We start from the raw sequence: 21,668 nt of genomic DNA, 5'->3' as shown, positions 1-21,668 counted from the left end.
TTATATGGCCATAAATTAACCATTCTGTGGACGGTGACTGCTACTTTTGAAGGTAATTGGTCAAATTTTTCAATGTGCAGCATTGTATATTTTGCATCTCTTTGTGTCATTCTCATCTGTCTCTCTTAAAGATAACATGTGGAGAATAGAGACGTACTGTTAATATGTTGCCAGGGCACATGATCACAGCGCAAATTTTGTAATGTCCACCTTAATAATAGAAGGGATCGTGACTGTGACTGTACATATTGTAAGATAGACAGATCCTGTTTGATTATATTTATAGCAGAAGACACAATGTTGCCCAGTGAATAAAGTCTGGATATCAGTGTGATCATACCATTGTCAACCACAACCAAAGCCTTTTCTAAGTTACCTCTGTCAATTTCACACAATCTCTCTGTAGCTTCCTGTTGGGAGATTTTCCAAATTTCTTTGTAAATGGCATATAAGAAGCGTTTACTACGTGACTTTGGGTGACCTCGAAAAAATCCCTAAGATCCATGTCATCTGAGAGTAAGGACAAATGTTGTTTCACCTGTGACAGTGTTGAGGTTCCTAGCCAATCTAGGCATGACTTCCCAACACTATATATTGTCACCACACCAAATGTTCTCATTGTACATAGGATAAGTTGGGCCTATGGATACTAAACCCTTCGGGGGTACCTTTGAATCTTGACTGACACCTATTTGTGTCGATAGGCCAAAACAACCATCCCTTCCAATTGGGGTCTGTTGAATTGTATGAAACATCATGCATGATGTCATCTAGTGTACCCTCACCATTAGCTGTAAAGTTTTGCCATACCTCAAAGTGTCAAAGCGAGGGAATATGAGATATGTTCAAGTCCTTAATTTTGGCTAACCCAAGACAGGAAGTCTGTTGCACAGTGTCGTTCAGGAAGATAATTTGTTGTGGTATGAGGCACGCTCTAAATAGTGCCTCAGTTCCCTGGACCTTCCAGTCCTCAGTACCCCAGACTGATCTATGTCTATAGTGTCTTTCCATAAGTCGAAACATTGTTCAGACAGTTGGGCAAAAAAGGATGCAAAGTATATCTGTTTTGTGTTAGTAAGCATACTTTTCTTTGCAGGTGTAGGTGCAAGCTTATAATAATATGAGCATCAATCTGATGTATCAAGCCCAGAACAATTAGCAAACTTTTGTGCAAAAGTTTGTGAACTACCTTTCGGGGGTGTTGGACAATGTTCCCATTGGTGGTATATAAAAACATTACTGGTGCACTCATTTTATGCAAAAAAATTATAACCATAGTGTTGGTAACAATACATGGTGTCAAAACCAGATGAATCATCAAACATTTAATTTTTTGTAAATGCTGAAGACAGTTCTAAATCAGACAGCATAGTATTTACAGTTTCAAAATCCCAATAGTCAGAGTATGTACTGGAGGTGATGATATCATTTAAAGACATTTTAAATCCATATGGTATTTTCAAAAGTTCAGTGGGGCCAAATACATCATATGAAACCCTGTTTCTCTGGTCCAGTCTGAGATGGGAATAGTCCTGGTAAATTACTGTTATCATTATGAAGTTTCACCATCAAAATTGTTGTTTTGTTTTCTCAATTTTTCCCTTTTATGTTCATTACAGCTCGATTAATATTCAATCATATCCTAAACTATGAGTATCATTCAGTATGTTTGTCCTACGGGTTGTCTCACCCCATCTGTTGTATCAATTTTTTTTCTCTGGTCAATAAAAAAATGAATGAAAAAAATTAAAAATGAAACGCTGTCCTAAACTATTCGGTCAGGACCTTGAACTGCTATAACGTTCACATTGGACAGGTCTTATTGTTCACAATAAGCTTGTGTATGTGGTTTCAGAACCAAGTTCACCTCTGTTACTGCGGAGCATTCTATGAGATAGTGTCCATTCATGAGCAAGTAAAAAACAGTCACTAAACCTATCCAGAATAGTAGGAACAGTATTCCAATTATTATCCAGAGCTGTAGCCATGGTGAGACTAGGTATATCTTTTTGAGCCAAATGTAGAAATCATGAACTTGTTTTTTGTGGGAAACTGGATCTGGCAGTGACTCAGGTTCACTTGGATCCAGAGAAAATGTGTTGAAATTGATGAAGTAGCCAGATGCAGTTCGATCTATCTTTGGTAGCTCAGCAGGTTCTGTTGAACTTGCAGATGTCTCTGTATAGGTATATTGACGTATATTTCGGTGGTAGGCTGAATTGACATCTGTGTTTTGATGATGTTTAATTTCACTCGAAAGAAGTTACATTTCATTGTTAGTAACTCCATTACTACGTATAGAAGACTCTTCAAATGTTACCAGTCTTTCTGTCTGAACCTCCGGTGGGGTAGTGAGAGGAGATCGTCGGCTACCCAGGAGCCCACACGGCCTGCTATTCAGTATCGGCCACATGGTGTGATTTGATCAGATCAATGGAGAAAAATCTCTTTTCTTTCTTACCAGCAAGAGGCGGAAGAAGTACTGTTCTTGTCCCTTCGACAGCCAAAACATGTACAGGCACTCTGTAAGATGGTCCAAATTCTTTCTTGTTCACAATCTTTTCTCTGACCAGATCCCTGACTTTTGGGATCCAGGCAGGTCTTGCCCTTACTGTTTTTACAGTGGGAGTACGTTTTACTTGTACGTTGCTTTGTAGTGTCTGGAACTCATTGAGTTTCTGTAAATCAGCCAAACATTTATCTATGTCAAATGGCTTTTCATCTGCCACTGTGCCTCCACAATCGAGGTCAGGTATTCACATTCTCATCCCAAATAGGACTTCATAGGAGTGATGCCTCCTAGGGAACTTCTAGGCATGTTATTAAGTGCCCGCTGGACACGATATAGGTGATTGACCCAACTACCACCCGAGCCTAATAACCTTGCTGTTAAGCATTGCTTTAAGTCCCGGTGTTTGAATTGAATTTCCCTCAGGATGATATGGAGATGAGTATCGCAATGCTACAATAAAACTTCCCATGGCTTCCTTGTAAACCATAGAGCTAAACGCGGGCCACAGTCAAAATGTAATGTGCAAATTGCGTATGCCCCTATAAAGACTTGCAAATCCTTTATAACGGTTCAGGCTTCAGCCGAGCGCTGAGGCCAAACCCACAGGAATCTAGAGCATGAATTCACTGCTACCAAGATGTACTTGTAAGCCCCATATGATTGTAAGGGGCCAAAGTGGCCCAAATAGACAAAAGCGAGTGGTCTGTCTGATATTATTAGTGGTGTATGCGCCAGAAGTGCTATGGTGGAACCCTTCATCCTCTGACAGATGTTGTACTTAAGGACAAAGGTTTTTGTCTGTTATGTTAAACCTAGCCACCAATAGCGTTGTTTCAGTAGCGAAACTGTCACGGTATTCCCTGCATGTGCAGAATCCAGACCCTCTTGTGCAGCTACAATTAAACCTAATCTGCAATCCATGTTTGGTGTTACTCTTTCCTCCACTCCTGGAATTGCTAGCGAGTGGATGCTCTTAGTCCTGAGGCGGAAGCCGGGACTCTCTTACTTACTTTCCTTCTGATTGCTGCTACTCTAATTTTAATCCATTGTGTGTCTTATTGTGTATTTTAAACTTGCCTATTTGCACAAAACAGGGCTCGAACCCCGCGATATCGCCCCACCGGTCCCGCCATCTTGAGTGAGGGAGACGAGCTGGGCGAGCAGTCTAGTGCTCCGCCCCGCCCGCCCCAGCCTGTATAAAATGACACCTTGGCCTAGGAAGCGCAGCGGGCGCGCCGCAGGTGCGCCGAAGGCAAGCCCGTCTGCGCACGTCCGCGCCGGATGCATGCCCAGGGCCGGAACCCCTGGTCAGGCTGTTTTAAAATCCATACGGCGGCTGGGCTACAACTGCAATACCCTATTGACGCTGGGCGGCTACATTGATACAAAAGGCTGTGTCAATATTGCAATGGAGCACGACTTGCCGTCCCTCCCTCATCACTGTGTCAACTGTAAGCAGACCCTTCCCAAAGTATTATGACATCCCTCATCACCCCCCTTGGCCCCGCATTTTTCGAGAGAGGAAAAAAAGCCAGCCATTATTAAGTGCCTGCTACTGAACGCAAGATCTCTCGTAAAATACAGCACCGAACTGGCGGAGCTCATTCAGGACTCTGAGGTTCAGATTGCTTTTATAACCGAGTCCTGGACAGATGCAGCATCAGGCCCAGATATGGTAATGGCAATTCCCCGGACTATGTCTGTCACACGTTGAACAGAGAAAGGAAGAAAGGCGGAGGGCTGGCCATTATATACCATAAATCACTCAGAGGGATAGTGAAGCCTGGGCTAACCAATTTAGATGAAGCGCTTGTTTTCAATTTCATCCTCTCTGACCATCAAACCCTTAGAGGCTGCCTACTCTATAGGCCGCCCGGGGCTAAAGCACCCTTCCTTTCAGCCTTGAGTAGTTTGTTAGAAGAAGCTATTTGTGCCAACTCCTTCACGCTACTAGGGGACTTTAATTTTCACCTAGAGAACGGCTCAGACCCAGACACTCAGGATCTCCTAGATCTGTTACATGGGGTGGAGCTAAAACAATTGGTCAGCGGCCTGACTCATAAGGCAGGGCACACCCTGGATGGGATCTTTTCAAATCACCCTAACCTAGAGGTCACGAATGTTCAGCCGGTCTCCTGGTCGGACCACGCGGCAGTTCATTTCAACATCATCGTAGCCCCCCCTACTAGACCCAGTAAGGCTAAACCCCCCCCCCCCCCCAAAAGGATCAGGAAATGGAAAAACATAGAAGGCAAGACTCTGGAGGGTCTCTTGAAATCCTCTTTAATGCCTACCTCAAGCAATGTGGAGGAAGCAGCTATAGATTACACAAACTGGCAAGATGCCGCCTGCTTGCAACTCGCGCCCCCAACCATCTACCATTCCACTCGCACAAGCCCCTCTGCCCCTTGGTTTTCAGAACAAATTAGGAACCACAAAACCTTCTGCAAAAAATTAGAAAGAGAGTGGCGGAAAAACTATAGGGAAGAGGATAAAAAACTGCTTAATGCAGAGCTGAGAGTTTATGAGGAAATGATCTGCCAGGCTAAATGTGAGTTCTTCTCTAAACGTATCAAAGAAGCAAACAACTCTCCTAAGGAATTATTTAACTCAATTTCCTCCTTGGCTGCCCCCAAACCCGTAGACATACCACCCAGTCGCCAACTATGTGAAGACCTAGCCAATTTATTTTTGAGCAAGGTAGAGAAGATCTTTTATCCCCTGGACAGCCAAATCATGATTAACGCCTCAGATTACACTACCGATACGCATCCCGAGACCAATAGGAAACTGGATACACTAGAAAATTTCTCCCCTATCAGTGAGGAGGAGGTATCAAGTCGGCTAACGAGGATAAAATCAGGCTCCCCTCACGACCCCTGACATGCCACGAGTGCTAAACTAGCTCCCGCCACCATCGCTTCGGGACTCACCCCCCTGTTCAATGCCATGCTGGACAGTGGGGAATTTCCCTTGTGCTGGAAACAAGCCTCCATTTTGCCCCTTTTAAAAAAAAAAAACCTAGACATAGCCAACATGAACAACTTTCGTCCCATCGCCAGACTACCCCTCCCAGCCAAAATCATGGAGGGCATTCTAAACAAACAGCTTAGCACCTTCCTGGGAGCAGGAGATATGCTGGACTCCTCTCAACACGTATTCAGGGCGGGACATAGCACAGAATCGACATTGATTAAATCAGCCGAAGACATTCGAAGGGTGCTGGATGTGGGGGGCAGAGCCGCCCTGATCCTGCTGGATTTATCAGCGGCCTTCGATGCGGTCCACCATACATTATTGGTGGACCGATTGAGGGTCAGCGGGATTCAGAGAAAGGCACTTGACATCTTGAAAGCCTTCCTTTCCGGCAGGACTCAGTCGGTGGCCTTGAGCGATTTCGAATCAGAGCCATTTGAGCTCCCCTGCGGAGTCCCACAGGGTTCATCCCTGAGTCCGACTCTTTTTAATGTTTATGTCTCCACCCTGGCGCTAGTGATTAGATCCTTTGGATTTAATCTTACATCATACGCTGACGACACACAGATTGTGGTGTCGCTGCGTCCGGGAGAACTGGACAGCACAGCAGATCGGTTTAGATGCTGCATGCGGGAGGTGAGCAATTGGATGGCAGGAAACTGCCTCAAGCTCAATTCTGCAAAAACAGAAGTGCTGCTGTTTGGGGCAAGAGACAACTTTTGGTCCCCGCATTGGTGGCCGGAGGAAATGGGGTCTCCCCCTTCTCCGGTGGCAAAGGCAAAAAATCTGGGTGTTTTGATGGACGTCTCCCTGTCCTTTAGGCCACAAATCAATGCTCTGTCCTCATCTATCCATTATGTGCTTAAAACTATCAGGAAAGTTCTGCCATTTTTGCCGGTGGAACACAAGACGACAGTAGTGACTGGGCTTGTAATGTCGCGGTTGGATTACTGCAATGCTCTGCTACTGAATGCCCAGCAGGGACTTTTAGTTAAACTTCAAATTCTGAAGAATGCAGCAGCATGTCTGATTACGGGCACCCCCAAGTTCGCCTCATTCTCTCAGGACCTTGTAAAGCTCCATTGGCTGCCAGTTCGCAAGAGAATGATGTTTAAATCACTCTGCATGATTTTCAAGGCACTGCACGGCCTGGGCCCCCAATGCATGATCCCCCTCTTCCAGTGGTACAAGCCAGTTCGAGCTCTAAGATCAGCCGAGCAGGGGCTGGACGTAGTCCCCAGAGTAAGGAAAGCCCGCTGGGGAGGCAGAAGCCTATCCCTGGGAGCCGCCAAGGCGTGGAATGCGCTGCCTTCCAGCCTCAGACAGATTCCCGATTTGCTCAAGTTTAGGAAAGCACTCAAAACGCTTCTCTTTACCCGCTAAACCCTCTGTCCACACCCGCTAGTGATCAGCCAGCGCCAGGACACCTTTGGGTAGCAGCGCGCTTTATAAATGTAAAAAAAATAAAAAATAAATGGAATTTGAGCATATAGAATTTTTTTTGCATCTAACTTGTAGGTGTACTTGAGTGGAAAGCCTTTTGACACTGCTGAGTTGTTTTTGCGTGAAGCAATGACAGCTACCATTATCTGTGCGTCTGTAGTCGTGCAAGAATGAGTGATTGCAGCTATAGCTCTGCACGGTCGCCTTGGCAGCTTTATCAGCCAATGAATTACCTTCAACGTGAACGCGATCACGTTGATGACTCAGCGTGTGTATCACATGAACTCTAGGGGTGGGCGGAATTTGCGTAGACGCGCTACGCAAAGTTCCGCGAAATGGTGAAAAATCTCCACGAACACGCAGAAATTCTGCAAACACGCGCAATTGCGTATTCGCAATGCTTTTTTCCTGTAAGCGATCGCTGTTTGCGTGCTCGGAGAGAAATATCTCCCGAACACGCATTTTGAGAATGTAAACACGCAAAAAATTCCACGAATCCGCGGAACTTCGAATTTTGGACAATTTCGCACTCTCCGCAGAACGCGAAATTACCCAAATTCCGCGAGCGTAGCGGAATTTACCGCCCAGGCCTAATGAACTCTTGGCAAGTCTTTTTTCAGCTCTACCACTTGTTCCCAAACCAAATTTGTGCTTTATTGTGCAACCCTTTGAGTCTTTAAACCCATTCTGACCCCGGTAGTGAAGATATTCTTTGTAAGACTGGACACAGTAAAATGAATCGCACACTATAAGTGAGGGGAATCTCTGATCTGTATTTATCAGTGCCAGTAATAGGGCTTTTAATTCTGCTAGCTATACTGTGCAGCCTTCTAGAGACTGTCTTTGTACTGCCTTCCTGCACATGTCCTTTGGCAGGTTGAGCAGAACTGTCAGTGTAAATATTGTATTCATACTGATCCAGAGGCATTATTCCATTCGGGAGAGGCTATTCTTGTTCGCACTGCAGGAACGTTTTTTTTTTAATATAGAATCAAATTTGTAGTCTACATCTGTTACAGTGAGAGAATTAGCCCATGGTATCTATTGCTGATGTAATGCTTTTGCATTTGGAACGCTTGCATTTGTAACAGCCTCTAAGGCCGGTACTGGGGTAACAACACTTATTTATTTCCAATGTGCCAGTGCTCTTTCTCTCACTACAGCAGTCTGTACTGCTGTCAGATTTTTTTCAGTAGCAGCAAAGCGCAACTCAGCGTTTTTTCACAAGTGTAATTTGTATGCTATGGGTACCGTTTCGCCTTTATTGAAGGGCAGGTAAGTGTACCCTGATTGACCGGCGATTACACGGATCACCAGATTTGTCGTAGTTGCATGTGTGTGTAGGTGTTTAGAAACAATCATGTCAGCCTGTAAGGAACAAACGATATCCTTGTATTCCTGTATCCAATGTCGAACTGAAAAATCAGGTCTGATTAAATCGTAGAAAGATTTCACTTTTTCTGCATAATTCAAAAAGTACGTTTCTGCCAATATTTAGGAATCCCAATATGGATTGTAAGGTTTTCAGAGTTTTTGGAGGTTGGAGCAGCATTCACTTTTCTAAAAAGTTAGTTGCTAGGCTTTTTCCTTCACTTGACAACTCATATCCCAAAAATAGGACACTGAGGTGGGCCATTTTTTTATTTTGTACCTGGATGTGTAACCCACAGAGGCGAATCCCAAAAGTAGGTTGCTCCCCCTAGTCAAATGATCCAATAAATCATCATCGGTCAGATAAATATCATCTACATAGCTCAATTCCTCCTCATCAAAATGTTGAAGTATAGGACAATTCCTCCTCATCAAAATGTTGAAGTGTTATCCTAGCTTAGAACTATCCGGGGCTATTCTTATGCCCTTGGGTCAGTCGACAGAATTGAGAGCCTAGGGCAGAGAATTCTGTTAAATATATGCACTCAGCCCTAGGCTCTTCAGCAAGAAGCTCTTCATCATTGTCAAGGAGTTCTCCAACCCCGCAGCCACAGAGAACGTCATCACTCCCTCCTAAGAATTGTATAACACTCTGGCAGACTTCTTCCATGACAAGATCTCAGCCATCTATGAAAACTTCAAACTCCAAGGCTGACAACATCAGCCCGCTCACACCCAATAACACAAACCCATTTGGACGCTCTCACAACTTAATCCACAATCTCCATCATGAACTCTGTGCACTCTGGAGCATCCATGGTCCCCTGTCCCCACCATGTCTTCAACTTCAGGAGCAAGACTATTAACGGCGAGCTCAAGAAAGTCCTGAACACCTCCATCACCTCAACCTCCTTAACTGTGGACTGCAAAACATGCTACAGTGAGGCCCTTCTTGAAGAAACCATCCACTGACCAAGCAGAACCGAAGAACTTCCAGCCCATCTCCTTGCTCACCTTTCCAGCGAAGGTTCTCAAGAAGGCAATCAACCAGTAACTCACGGCAAACCTGGAACACAACATCCTCCTGGACCCCTCTCATTCTGGATTCCGAGCCAACCACATCACAGTGACATCCCTGATCGCAGCTACCAACGACATCATGTGCCTCCTGGACCGTCGCAAAATGGCAACCCTCATCATCCACCTTCAGCACCATCTCCCATCTTGATCAACAGACTCCACCATATCAGAATCCAGGGAGTTGCCCTCAAATAGATTGCCTCATACTTCACGGGAAGAACCCAGTAAATCCATCTCCCACTTTTCACCTCAGAAACAAAGAAAATCATCTGCAATGTCCCCCGAGGATCTTCCCTCAGACCTACCATCGCCAACATGCACATGAATCCCTTGACCAACACTGTCAGATCACATGGACTCAACATCATCTCCTACACCGATGACACTCGGCTCACCCACTCACCCAATTTCCACCAACCGACCAGATGCCTATGATCTACCTCCCTCTTCTTCGCAGACACCCCCCAGATCTGCCGAAGCAACGGCAGAAGACGCTCCTTCTCACACCTGGCAGCCAAAGCTTGGAACTACCTTTACCCCACCTCAGGACTGCCTCATTGCTCCGGCAATTCAGAAAAATACTCAAGACTTGGCTGATCGAATAAACAGATCACATAGAAGCAATTAGCAACTCCAGCACATTGAGACCCTCACAAGTAATTTTCAGTGCTTGATTGATTAACTGTTAACTACGAAAATGAAAACATGCTGTCATCTAAATACAGTATGCATATGTTTCCAAAATTGTAACTAACCAAAGCAGTGTGTGTCTGTCTTGCAAAGGTATTGTAAATAGTCTGTCATTCTTTTAAATGTCAAGCATGGCAGCCACATTTTATATGCTACCGACAACAACATTCCGTACTGGTCCCCTGGTTCAGAGGAACTGGCCATGTGAGAAGCAGCACCCTGCAGATGAAATAAGCAGTAAGCATGCCACTGTTAGCACTACCCAAAGAACTAAAGTATCATTCTAAGAAACACTAAAATAAAAGGAGAGAAATCAAATAAATGAAAAGGGAACTATACAAGTAGAAAACTCAAAACTAAAGGAATGACCAACAATCCTTGACATTAAAGCACCCTCATTTTCAGGTGGATGTACACATGTGATCAGAAAATGTCATCATTCACAGGGCAAGAGAGAGGAGAGCTAGTGACTGATGTGGAGTGAACCATCACACTATTCAGTTCACTGTCATGGATGGAAGCACAGCATAAATGACACTCACACTGACTAACAGCAGACCAGAGCTGACCCAAAGGCCCTCTAAGTATCAATCGGGATATATATTTATATACATGGATATACAAACAGCTTGGATTCTTTCAGGAATGTTTACAGTGCAAATAATCTCCCCTCTGAGTTTGTCAGAGGAAGTATACACCAAATCATTCCCTACAAAAGTAATCTGTGATATTTCATGTAACAAAAACACTATCTGTAGTCTTTAATGCATAGAAAAACAATCCACTCTTAAATGCCTATTCATTTTACATGTGCTTTTCACTATCAATATGCCAGGCCTAATGGGTGTATCTTAACTTTTCTTAATAAATAGATCAGACCATCGAAGCAGACCTATGTTTTCCTAGTGAATCAATCAGGCATGTAGGCCTCATTATTGGCTTATCACAATAACCAATTGAGGCCTCTTGTACTCCAGTAAGCAAACCTATGAAAACAGGTATTACCTTTCCCAATGAACCAATGAAGGCGTTATTGAACATTGGCTTTACACTTTATCCAACACTACCTATTCAAGTGCACATAAACTGGCAACCATCATGCATACAGATATAAAGTTACAAATAATGTAGAAAAATGCAGCTTGCAAAACCCTAACCAACCATTCTCAATAGGTCCTAACAACAATCACCATAGTGAAACCCCCCAAGGTTTGTCAGAGTTGATGGCCAACACTAAAACCCTTGTCTACTGCAGTAATCTGACATGTGACCAAAAAAACTGTTTATGTCCTGTTACACAATGTGATACCAACCAACTGTTAAATGTTCATTTGCTTTAACATATGCTTTTTTATAATATCCTGTAACACAATGTGATAACAACCAACTGTTAAATGCTCATTTGCTTTAACATATGCTTTTTTATAATGAATAATCTAGATTTTATCATAGGGTTCCCTAAATAAGCAGGCCAGTCCTATGGCATCTGTCATAATGTTTCCAGGGCACCATAAATGCATAAATATCAACTCAGACCCACAATTTTTGAGCGTAAGCTTTTCCAGAAGGCAACCATCAGAAAAACGGTCTTAAAATTATAAGCACATTAAAATGTTAAGCTAAGCAAAACCGTATATCTCTTAAGGCTGCCAATGAAAATGATTCTGACAGCCCATACCTTTCATATCTAAGGTTTGTCACCCAGGGTGACCAACCACCAGGTCTGGTGGCTTAGTGGATTAATGCATCCACTGTAGGGGGCCTGTGTTTGACCTCATGGTCACAGGTTCAAATCCTGGTGGGTCCACTCAGCCTTTCATCCTTCTAAGGTTGATAAAATGAGTACTGTTTGGTAACAGTAAACATCGGTTATTCCGCAAAATGATACCCTTGAGTGAACGTGTGCTTTACAAATACACAGTATTACATACTATGATGATATGTGAAACGCAAGGTAACAATCTATATCTATCTGTAGGTGTTAATATAGAGTAAGTACAATCCACACTTAAATGCCTTTCGACTTTACAATAAATATGTCTAGTCTAGTGCCTTGAGCATAAAATCTCATAATAAACAGGAGAGACCCATACCTATGATCATTGATTTGCCACCAAAACCTAATTATCCTGCTGTATTGCATATAAACTTTGCCAACAGCCAAAAAGTGCATTAAAAGCAGTATTTTAGTGGAAGTACTCAAATGCGGCCCAATCAAATACAGTACTTAGGAGAACAAACATGTGGGTGGAACTTAAGCCCATCTCTGAGCATGACCCTGAAAATGCTCTTTTGTTAATCGTATAGGGCCATGAAACAATTGCACTGTAAACCAGACCAAAACAATTAATGTAGATTAGCGTAGCCCTAAAACACTAAACTACATGCTGAAGTCTTATATTTATGACTATCTGCTGCTTGAGAAAACAGACACTGTAAATTATCTAGTTATCTAAGACATTTTAATAGCATTACAGTTCCATGTGTGTGACCCAGAAAGCTAAAGATCTGGCAGCCTTACTATTGCTGGGACAGGCAGCTGAAGATATAAACAAAATGACCCCAGCTGCATGAAAGGCAGCACTCTTTTTAGGGAAGCACACGATTATGCCTAATCAAAAAATTTTCTCTTGGCTACTAACATGGGAGCGGAGCCCCTCTCACGATAGTGTTTTTAGGTTCCTATAGGGCCACATGTAAGTAGTCTTTTTCTGGCTGCAAACGGGTCAATCAGACAATACGTGGACAAGTTAATCTTAATCTCATCAGCGTACCCAGGATCAGGAAAGCCACTCATGGTGGCAGAGCCTTTAGTATAGCGGCAGCCCACCTCTGGAATAGCCTCCCTATTGCTATTAGGAAAAGAGACAAACTGATGGCTTTTCGAAAAAAGGTAAAAACATGGCTCTTCCCTAAAGTGTAACTGCCCCAGAAGCAAACTGACCACCCATCCCACCCATAATACACATTTGTTTCAGTTATATTCTCACAGCGCCAGGATGCCCGTAGGGTTGCAGAGCGCTTTTATAAATACCATAAATAAATAAATAAATAAATAAAAGGAGATTGGTGGTCACAATTGAATGCAGGGATCTTAGAGATGAAATTATAAGAGACCAAATGATAAATAGGTCAAACAATCTAGAAATTCAAAAAAAATTGCTAGAGTTGAAGGATCCAATGTTAGGCATGAAGACAGAAGTGGCCAAATGCATGGAGAACACCTCTAGACATGTAAAGGAATTAAACGGAAGTGGGTCCAAAAGGAGTTCGGATGTAGAGAAATTGTGTGAGGTTGTAGAGACACAAACACAAACTCATATATCCAGTGACAGGAATGATATTAGAAGAAAGCAAAGTGGGGTCAGGAAAAGAATGTGCTTCAGATGTGACAGTGAGAGACATACTCCAGAAGCTAGCAATTGCCCAGCAATCAAAAGCAAGTGTTTCAAGTGTAACAAGTTGGGGCACTTTGGGAGAGTATGTAGGATGAATGGTTCTGGGAGTTTAAAAAAATCTATAAATGCAGTAAGAGACAGAGAAATTAGGTCTCAAACTGAGGATTCAGATTATAGCAACCAAGGAGAAATAGAGGTACTAACAATGAAATAAGCTGATGGTAAACTGTGTACACTGTATGGGGAAAGTTATCATCAACCTAAATGTAGTATTAAAGTAAATGGAGTAGAAGTACAGGTTTGGCGGATTTGTGCACACATTTCATTATCATTGATGAGGCTACCTGGGAGAAGGGGAATGTTTCTTAATTGCATCCTAAAGCTGTTGAACCAGAGGGCTATTGCAGTGGCAAGTTACCTGTCCTTTATTATTAAGTTACTAATTTAGAGTTTCAAGACAGACATGCAAGAGGCAAGGTGTATGTGGTTGAGAAAGCGAGGTCACTTTTTGGTTAGAATGAACAGCATGTGTTAAGCATGGTTTGAATCCAAATCATCCGCTGCAAGTTTTGTTAACTCAGATTGGCTAACAGTGGGTTAATCACTTTCCCAATTTGAATAGCAATTAGCTTAGTTGTCTAAAAGAATTTGAACACAAAATCATCCTTAAGGGAAATGCTACACCCAATGTGCACAAAGAGAAGAATGTGCAGTTTGCTTTGAGGAGTACTCTAAAAGAAGATTTGCAAAGATTGTGAGATATTGGTGTTATAGAATCCACTGAAGCCTCAGAATGGCTTAGTCCCATAGTTCTCGCTCAAAAATACAATAGCAGTATCTGCATGTGTGTGGACTTGAGAGACCTAAACAAATGCATATGGGTAGATCAGCACCCTCTAACGTGTAGAAATGAAATGTTGGAGAGCGTAGCTGGGAGTAGGTACTTTACCACTCTGGGTTTATCAAATGCCTACCACCAAGTACGATTGCATGCAGAATCTAGCCATTTAACATCTTTCATCACACAGTAAAGGGCATTTCAATTTATTCATATGCCTTTCAGTTTGTTCCAGAGAGTCATGTGGAGCATTGTAGGGAACATGACCAATGTCTTAGTGTTTCAAGATGATATTGTGGTGTGGGACAAAGACATTATGAAGCATGAAAAGGTCCTTAAGAATGTGTTCAGCAGATCGGAGAAAGCTGATGTTACTAATGTCTTGGACAAATGCAAGTTTAGTAAAACAGAAGTGGAATGCCTGGGCCTTACTTTAACATTTATTGGGGTAAATCCCAAACACAACTTAGTTGAGGCCATAGAAAGAGCTCCTTATTCACAAGATAAAGATTAGCTCAGGTCCTTTCTGGGTTTGGCAGAGTTATGCCAAATGTATACATCGTTTTTCGAAGAGGGTACATATTTTACGTGAATTGATGAAAAAGGGTGTTGAGTATTTATGGACAGGTAAACGCTAAAAAGCTTTTGATGCAGTGAAAAGGGCAATGTAAAGGCTGTGATGCTCAAACCATTTGATCCTGCTGATATAACAATTGTTGTCACCGATGCCAGTAGTTAAGTGCTTGGAACAGTTTTGATGCAAGAACATGAAGAGAAGGAAAGAGTAGTAGCATTCCCATCACAAACCCTAGGAGACATTCTCCTTTTTTGAAAAGGAGGTCCTGGCCCGTTGGTGGGGAGAGCAAAACTTCAGTATTTTTGCATGGGGTATGCATTTTGAGCTTCAAACAGATCATAGGCCCGTAGTTGATTTGTTCTCCACTGCAGGTGGGATGAAAACCACACCTCGCATTGCAATGTTGTTATATTGTTTGCAAGAGTATGTTTTTTTAGTGAAATAGGTACCAGGCATACGAAATATAAATGCACACTGCATATTTAGCTTGCTGCTGGACGATGAGAGTGCTGAAGAAGATGATGAAGGGACTGTTGCAGAAATATCTGAGGTATGTCAGGCCATTGAGGAAACTGAATGGAAGGGTGCTATAGCTGCTGATCCTATGCTCGTAAAGGTGAGAAAAACGTTGCCGAAAATGTTTGGTTGGAAGTTAGATAAAGATTTAACTTAGTACCAGAATTTCTGGAAAGAGTTGTCTGCTGTACATTGGATTGTGAGAAGAGGAGATAAATTGGTGGTGCCGGAAGGGTACGAGGCAGGTTATTGTGGTTGATGCGTGAGGGACATGGTGAAATGTCTGCCATGAAGAGGAAGGTCTGGATGGATTTCTGGTGGCCAGGGATGGACAAGCAAATCGAAAGGTATGTTAGGAGTGGTGTTTCATGTATGTGCAGTGACAAATCACACACTCTTCAAGAAACTACCATTAACCCTGAGGAATTGCCTTATTAGACATGGAAACAATTAGCCATGGACGTTGGTTGTCCATTTGACTCTTTGGAGTGAATGAGAGATTTGCCGTAGTGCTTATGGACTTCTATTCAAAGTGGCTGGAAAGGTATTTGTGCGTTTTGTGAAGATATTTTCCACAGAGAGGGATGTCCTGCAGAAATTCAGACAAACAGCGGTCCACAATTCATGTGACATGAGTGTGTGAGTTTTATCAAGAAATGGGGAACCAAACATGCAGGACACCTGTATTTTACCCAAGGGGAAGTAGTTTGATTGAGCGCTTCAATCGTGTGTTGGCGGAAAGCGTGCAGTTAGCAGTGTCAAACAATATCTGTTGGAGAAACAAAGTGAAAGAAATTTTATGGAATCAGAGGACAATGGCTCATTCTGTAACTGGGGAGAAACCTTTTTGTTTGCTGAAGGGAAGGGTACCCTGTACAGTGGCTATGCCTGTGTGGATAGAGAGGTATGGTCAAAAGATGATACAGACTGAGAAATTGCATGATAAGATGGGACCCTATCAATCATGTTACAAAAGGAGACACACTGAGAAGGTGATCAAACAGACCACAAATTTGAGGAAGGTATGCTGGTGTGTAACGTGGTCGAAAAAGGAAACTCCAAGTTATCTGATCCCAAGAGAATAATGAAAGTGCAGAGAAATCTGCTGTGCTTGTCTGGTGGTATATGGTGTAACGCCAGAAAAATTGTACCATGCTCTGAGTTGAAAGAGGTCAAATGGATGGAAAAAAGGGAGTGTCAGGAGTGCAATGTGGAAAATAGTGGATAGTGTAAGAGAGAGCCAAGCACACATTGCAGAGAGAAAAAGTATTGGTTAATGAATTATAAATCTACTTAAGAATATTTAATTTAAACTTGTTTACCATGTTAAGGAAAGGGGATATATTGTATTCTTTATTATTATTGCATGTTCATGTAAGCTAGTTACAGTTGCTCTGTTCTGATGCAGCATGCTGCTTCCACTTCTGGAATACACAATGATTCTGGAGTGGACAGACACAGTTCGAGAGGGATCCGGGAGCTGAATAGGGACTGTTTCTGGATGCTTATTAAATGAGTTTTATACATCCTCTGTGTCCTGTTTTTTCAAAAGAAACCTACGTACATGTGGCCCATGATGTCAGACAAGAGCTGAGCTGTAAGCCAGACCTAAAAATGGAGGTCGGAAGAATCGCCAGTCCGTCAAGTAGGGGAAATGAAGAATAAACAGTTATGTTTCAAGAATAACTATTCTACAAATACTTAGGCTACTTGGACAGGTTCACATCAAAATACCAGAAAAATTGAACAGGGCCAATAATGAGATACTCACTTAGAAGGAAGAATTACTTATCATTTTCAATTAAAACTTCCCAATCGTGGCAAGTCAATGGTTGGGAAAACCTGACCATTGAAAAAGACAAAAGAAGTGCTGAAAATCTGTTGCTAGGTTTCTCTTGTAACTTTTCATTTGTAATATACTCTCTATGCATTTTCCGAACTCTGTTATTCCCCTTCTAATTAAACCTTTCTCTTCAATACTCAATTCTGAGTATATTCTCATAATGGCAGATGGTCTCTTCTGCTTCCTAACAGTAAACAGCGCCAACAAACTGGTGATTGTGCTCTTCACCAATAACCATTAACATAAACTTTTTTTATAAAGGTATGTTTCTTAGAGTGACTGTTCTTGTGAAAAAATTACAGCATTGTAATGTCTGTGCTTAACCATTTTACAGCTTGGTGAAAAGGTTGTGTCCAGCGACTGTACAGAGGTCTGCACTTGCGGTGCTTTTGGTGTCCTGTCCTGTGCAAGTCTGAGCTGCACCATTGACGAGAATTGCGTTATCCAAGATGGTGTCGCAGGATGTGTCAAAAAAGGTACACACTACTGTTATGTTCTTTTTAGTGGGTTTTCTTCCCTGGCTAGTCCTTTGAATTCATTAAACAGCAGCAACTTTATTAGAAAATCAACCCATTTATGAATTCCTGTCTCCTTCGCCTTAACAGATTTGCATGAAACAAAAAATATCAAGAAAAATGCAAACGTCAAGTTGATCTATAAAATGGTGGAAAACTTATTAACAAATCAAGTATTCCTCCACACCCTTTTCAAATCTTCATGAAAATGGAAAGCCGTGCAACAGGCTTAATTAACTAGCTAAAAGCCTGCCGGAGTTCATGAATTGTTATTAGAACACTGGAATGTTGGGAGCTCCATTGAGGACAATGAAGTGCTCACTGCTTCTACGGGCCAGTAAAAGCCCGCTGATCGACATTCCAATGTTTTACAAAGGCCTGCTGGATCTCGAGGGGATTCAAATTCCCTCGAGCTTCGAGAAGCCTTTGTTTTATTTATTAGAACATTCTGCCCTCTAGTGGCAAAATGCTCCAATATCCTTAAAGCCCTCCTTAGCAGGGCTATACCGGCTATTAAAGTCCCTCACCCTTGTTAAAGTCCCTCGCCTTCGGCTCGGTCCATAAACTCTGGAGCGGGCTTTTAATTGCCGGTATAGCCTATAAGGCTATATTAAACAGTGCCAGTGAAAATGTTTTTGCTCTTTTTACTGTCGTCCTTCCTTGCTGGTTCTGAAGACACTTGACAAACTAAGTGAATGCTAAGCATATAACTGTGTGCCAGGTTTCATGCAGATTCATTATGCAGCCTACAGTTTGACTGTACCCCTCCGAATAGATTGGCACACATTTTAAAATAACAAGTCTAAGTTACAAATGCTAGCCTCTGTCTAATATTGTAAAATTTCATAAAACAGTTCTAAATTTATAGGCACATCAAACAATATCCTTTCAACTGTCTCAAACCGATTTAAATCAAACCTCAAAAAGAACACTTTCAGACTAAGTTTTATGTTCATGCCAATTTGGTTTTAAACCAAGTAGGAGTTTTTGCTATAACTGAAAGCAAAAATTTCATATGCGTGCTAAAATCGGAAATATCCGGTTGCAAATTTACAAGGATATTTCTCCACCATAGAGTCACTTTTTTGTGACGCTCCGGTGACACTGATTTCTGCTCTATATTTACAAGGTAGTACTAAGCCTTGTAAATATGGTTCATCTCACCGCAGTTTTCAGAGGAAATAGGGCGTGCAATGGGTGTTGTCGTGGGGGTTCCCACGCAGCACCCATTGCTTTTTGACATTGCTCCAGATTTACAAGGATCTGTAAATCTGAGGGAGCTCCAAAAACTTATATCACCCCAAGGGAGGAATAAAAGTGGCGCAATGAGGAGAAATACTTTTATTTCTCCTCTTTTCTTGCTCTTTCTACGTGTGCTGCAATCTGAAGCACACATAGAATTAGCAAAAAGCCATTGATGATTGTTTTTGTGTAGGAGTTGCCATTTTTGCACAACAACAATCATCCCTGCACTGCAGTCCACCATGGAGAAAGAGAGTCTCTGTTTGTGCACAGCTGCTGTTTTAGCACCAGCACAAGAGAGAGCACAGTGGTGCGCTGTATTATTGTAAATACAACACATCCCTGCTTTTTCTAAATAATGCAGCATGGTGCAGCTAAACTGTTGGCAGTGCCACACTGCATCCTTTCATTGTAAATGGTTTTTAACACCTTAGCTGCCGGGCTTCCTACCCTCTGTGGCTGTTTGGGCAGTTCATGCTTAGAGCTCCATAATTTTTTTCCCACTTAAGGTATAAATGTCAAATGTACATCCTTATTTTCCAACAACCTGGGGAGTCTAGAGGTATCAAGGGTATGTGGATTCCCCCCTTTAAGTGACTGAAAACATTTGCCACAATATAGCTACATTTGGGGATCTCTGGAAAACATGGGAATCAGTTTAAATGAATAAATATTGAGGGAAACATCCTAAACAACGAAGTTTGAATAACGAATGGCCTGAATCACAAATCCCGACCAACGACCAATCATTTAACCACGACTTCCTTTACAATGACTTACATAAACCACAAAACCACGTCTGCAGCCCCTCTGACATGAGTCATTCAGCAATAGGCATGCGTCTTCGTCCACAAGTCTACATTTCTCATTCTACAGATGCTTTATTTAGCGACTACGCCATCTACTGGCCAATCACTGTGCTTATGTCTCCTCTAAGTCCTTCGTACTTCATACTTTAGTTCCACAATATATATAATTATTTAGAAACACCAATATGTATAAAAGAACAACAGTGTAAATACTTTATTTTTGAATGTACAGTTCTGGATTAACACTAGAGTACTTTACGTTGACTGTACATATTGGTGTATATACCTTTAACATGTACTGGCCATGCATATACTATGCTGGGTGGGTTGGTCTAGATGACCATGGAAATGGTAGAGGGTACTTACACTATTAACACTATTTAAATAAGGTCTAGACCTAGGGACTCTATGGTCCAGTGGAAGGCAGGAGCCGAAACGCGTAGACCGTCCTTTTTTGATGCACGTTACTTTTGCACTGGTGTGTAAATAAAAGAACGCTAAAGCCATCTGTTGCTGTGCCGTGTCCTTTGATCTACTTCATGTGGAAAGAAGAAACTGTGGTAATATTGAGCGCGTGAGCTGGGACGCGCAACACAGGCACTCCAGGACGAGGTGAAGCGGCCGTGACTGATCTGGAGATCAGAATCCAGCTGGTTGCAATTTGGGAAAAACAGCCGACGCCTCTGCTGTGGAGCCAGGCGGCCCGTGAAAAGACTGCTGCGGGGAGATTCGTAGCGGGAGAAATGCTGAGATCGCCAGCGGGATGGTACGGAGGTGACCGGAGCTGGGGTGAGTGAATCGTCGTGGTGTTTGTCAGACCGCCTAACTTTGTAGCGCAGCGGAGGCTGCGTTCGGGTGGGGTGAGAGGCGACCGCCCTTCGGCTCAACGAGCCCCGGCGAGGGAAGCCCTGTGTGATGTGGAAGTTTGGCATGTGATAAAGGGGAACATAATCCGATAATACATGCAATACCACTCACCAGTTCTTAAAACGTACAGCCTGGCCGAAATCCCCGAGTGATTGGGAAAACTCTAGTGACTTGCCCTGCAAGGAAACTGAAGCACGACGTCATCGGCAAGATCGACGAACTCAGATGAGCTCAGACTATCCTTAAAGGGGCAACACAGCATTTTTGGAATCAACGTGTGAGCACAAAGGTGCCCCACAGGAAAGCAACAGAAGCGTGGAATTGGGTCCGGCTAAACTCTGGGATCAGAGGAGCGGGTTACCCCAATCTAAATACGAACAATTAACACACCAAACAAAGTGTAGCAGTGTATCAAGTAGAGTATAATTAACAACCCAACCCAGTTAAAAGTAAAAACATGGCAGATAAAACAAGAAATCGCCAGCAGAGGGCGAGTGAGCTCCTCAACGATGACAACTCTCCGACAACATCCTCGGATGCTAAGAAAGATGGGGGAGAGAAAACCAAGGATAGAACAATTGCCAATATTGTACGAGAATTACAGTATCAGCGGATCCAGGAAGTGAATAAATGGTGGGAAAAAACATCATTAGAGAAATACATTGAATTTAAAAGAGTGCCTCGAGGACTGAGGATCCTGATAATGCCAACTCTAAATGACCTGGATACTGACCTGATAAAATTATGGCAAACAGATACTAATGAATGCTCTTACAAACTAATGAGGACCCTAATCATTCATGCGGAGAGAAAACTTGAGAAGATTTTGAGCACAATAGTGGCTCTGGAAGCAGAACTCGCAGATATCCCCACATCAGAAGAGAGCAAAGAACGATTGGAAAATATGGAAAAGAAGATAGCGAAGCATGAGATGGAGGTAGAACAAAGGAAGGCCAATAAGTTCATGAGAGACAGATTGGATTATATGAAT

The 21,668-nt window shown here is 42.6% G+C and overlaps 1 pseudogene; it reads left to right on the top strand.

Moving 5' to 3' along the window:
* The window catches only part of LOC144769647 (IgGFc-binding protein-like), a 1,000,379-nt pseudogene that overhangs the window by 308,255 nt on the left and 670,456 nt on the right, over nt 1-21,668 (top strand).

This window comes from Lissotriton helveticus, chromosome 7 (assembly GCF_964261635.1).
Source record: "Lissotriton helveticus chromosome 7, aLisHel1.1, whole genome shotgun sequence".
NCBI lineage: Eukaryota > Metazoa > Chordata > Amphibia > Caudata > Salamandridae > Lissotriton > Lissotriton helveticus.
This window is presented reverse-complemented; position numbering and strand designations above follow the sequence as displayed.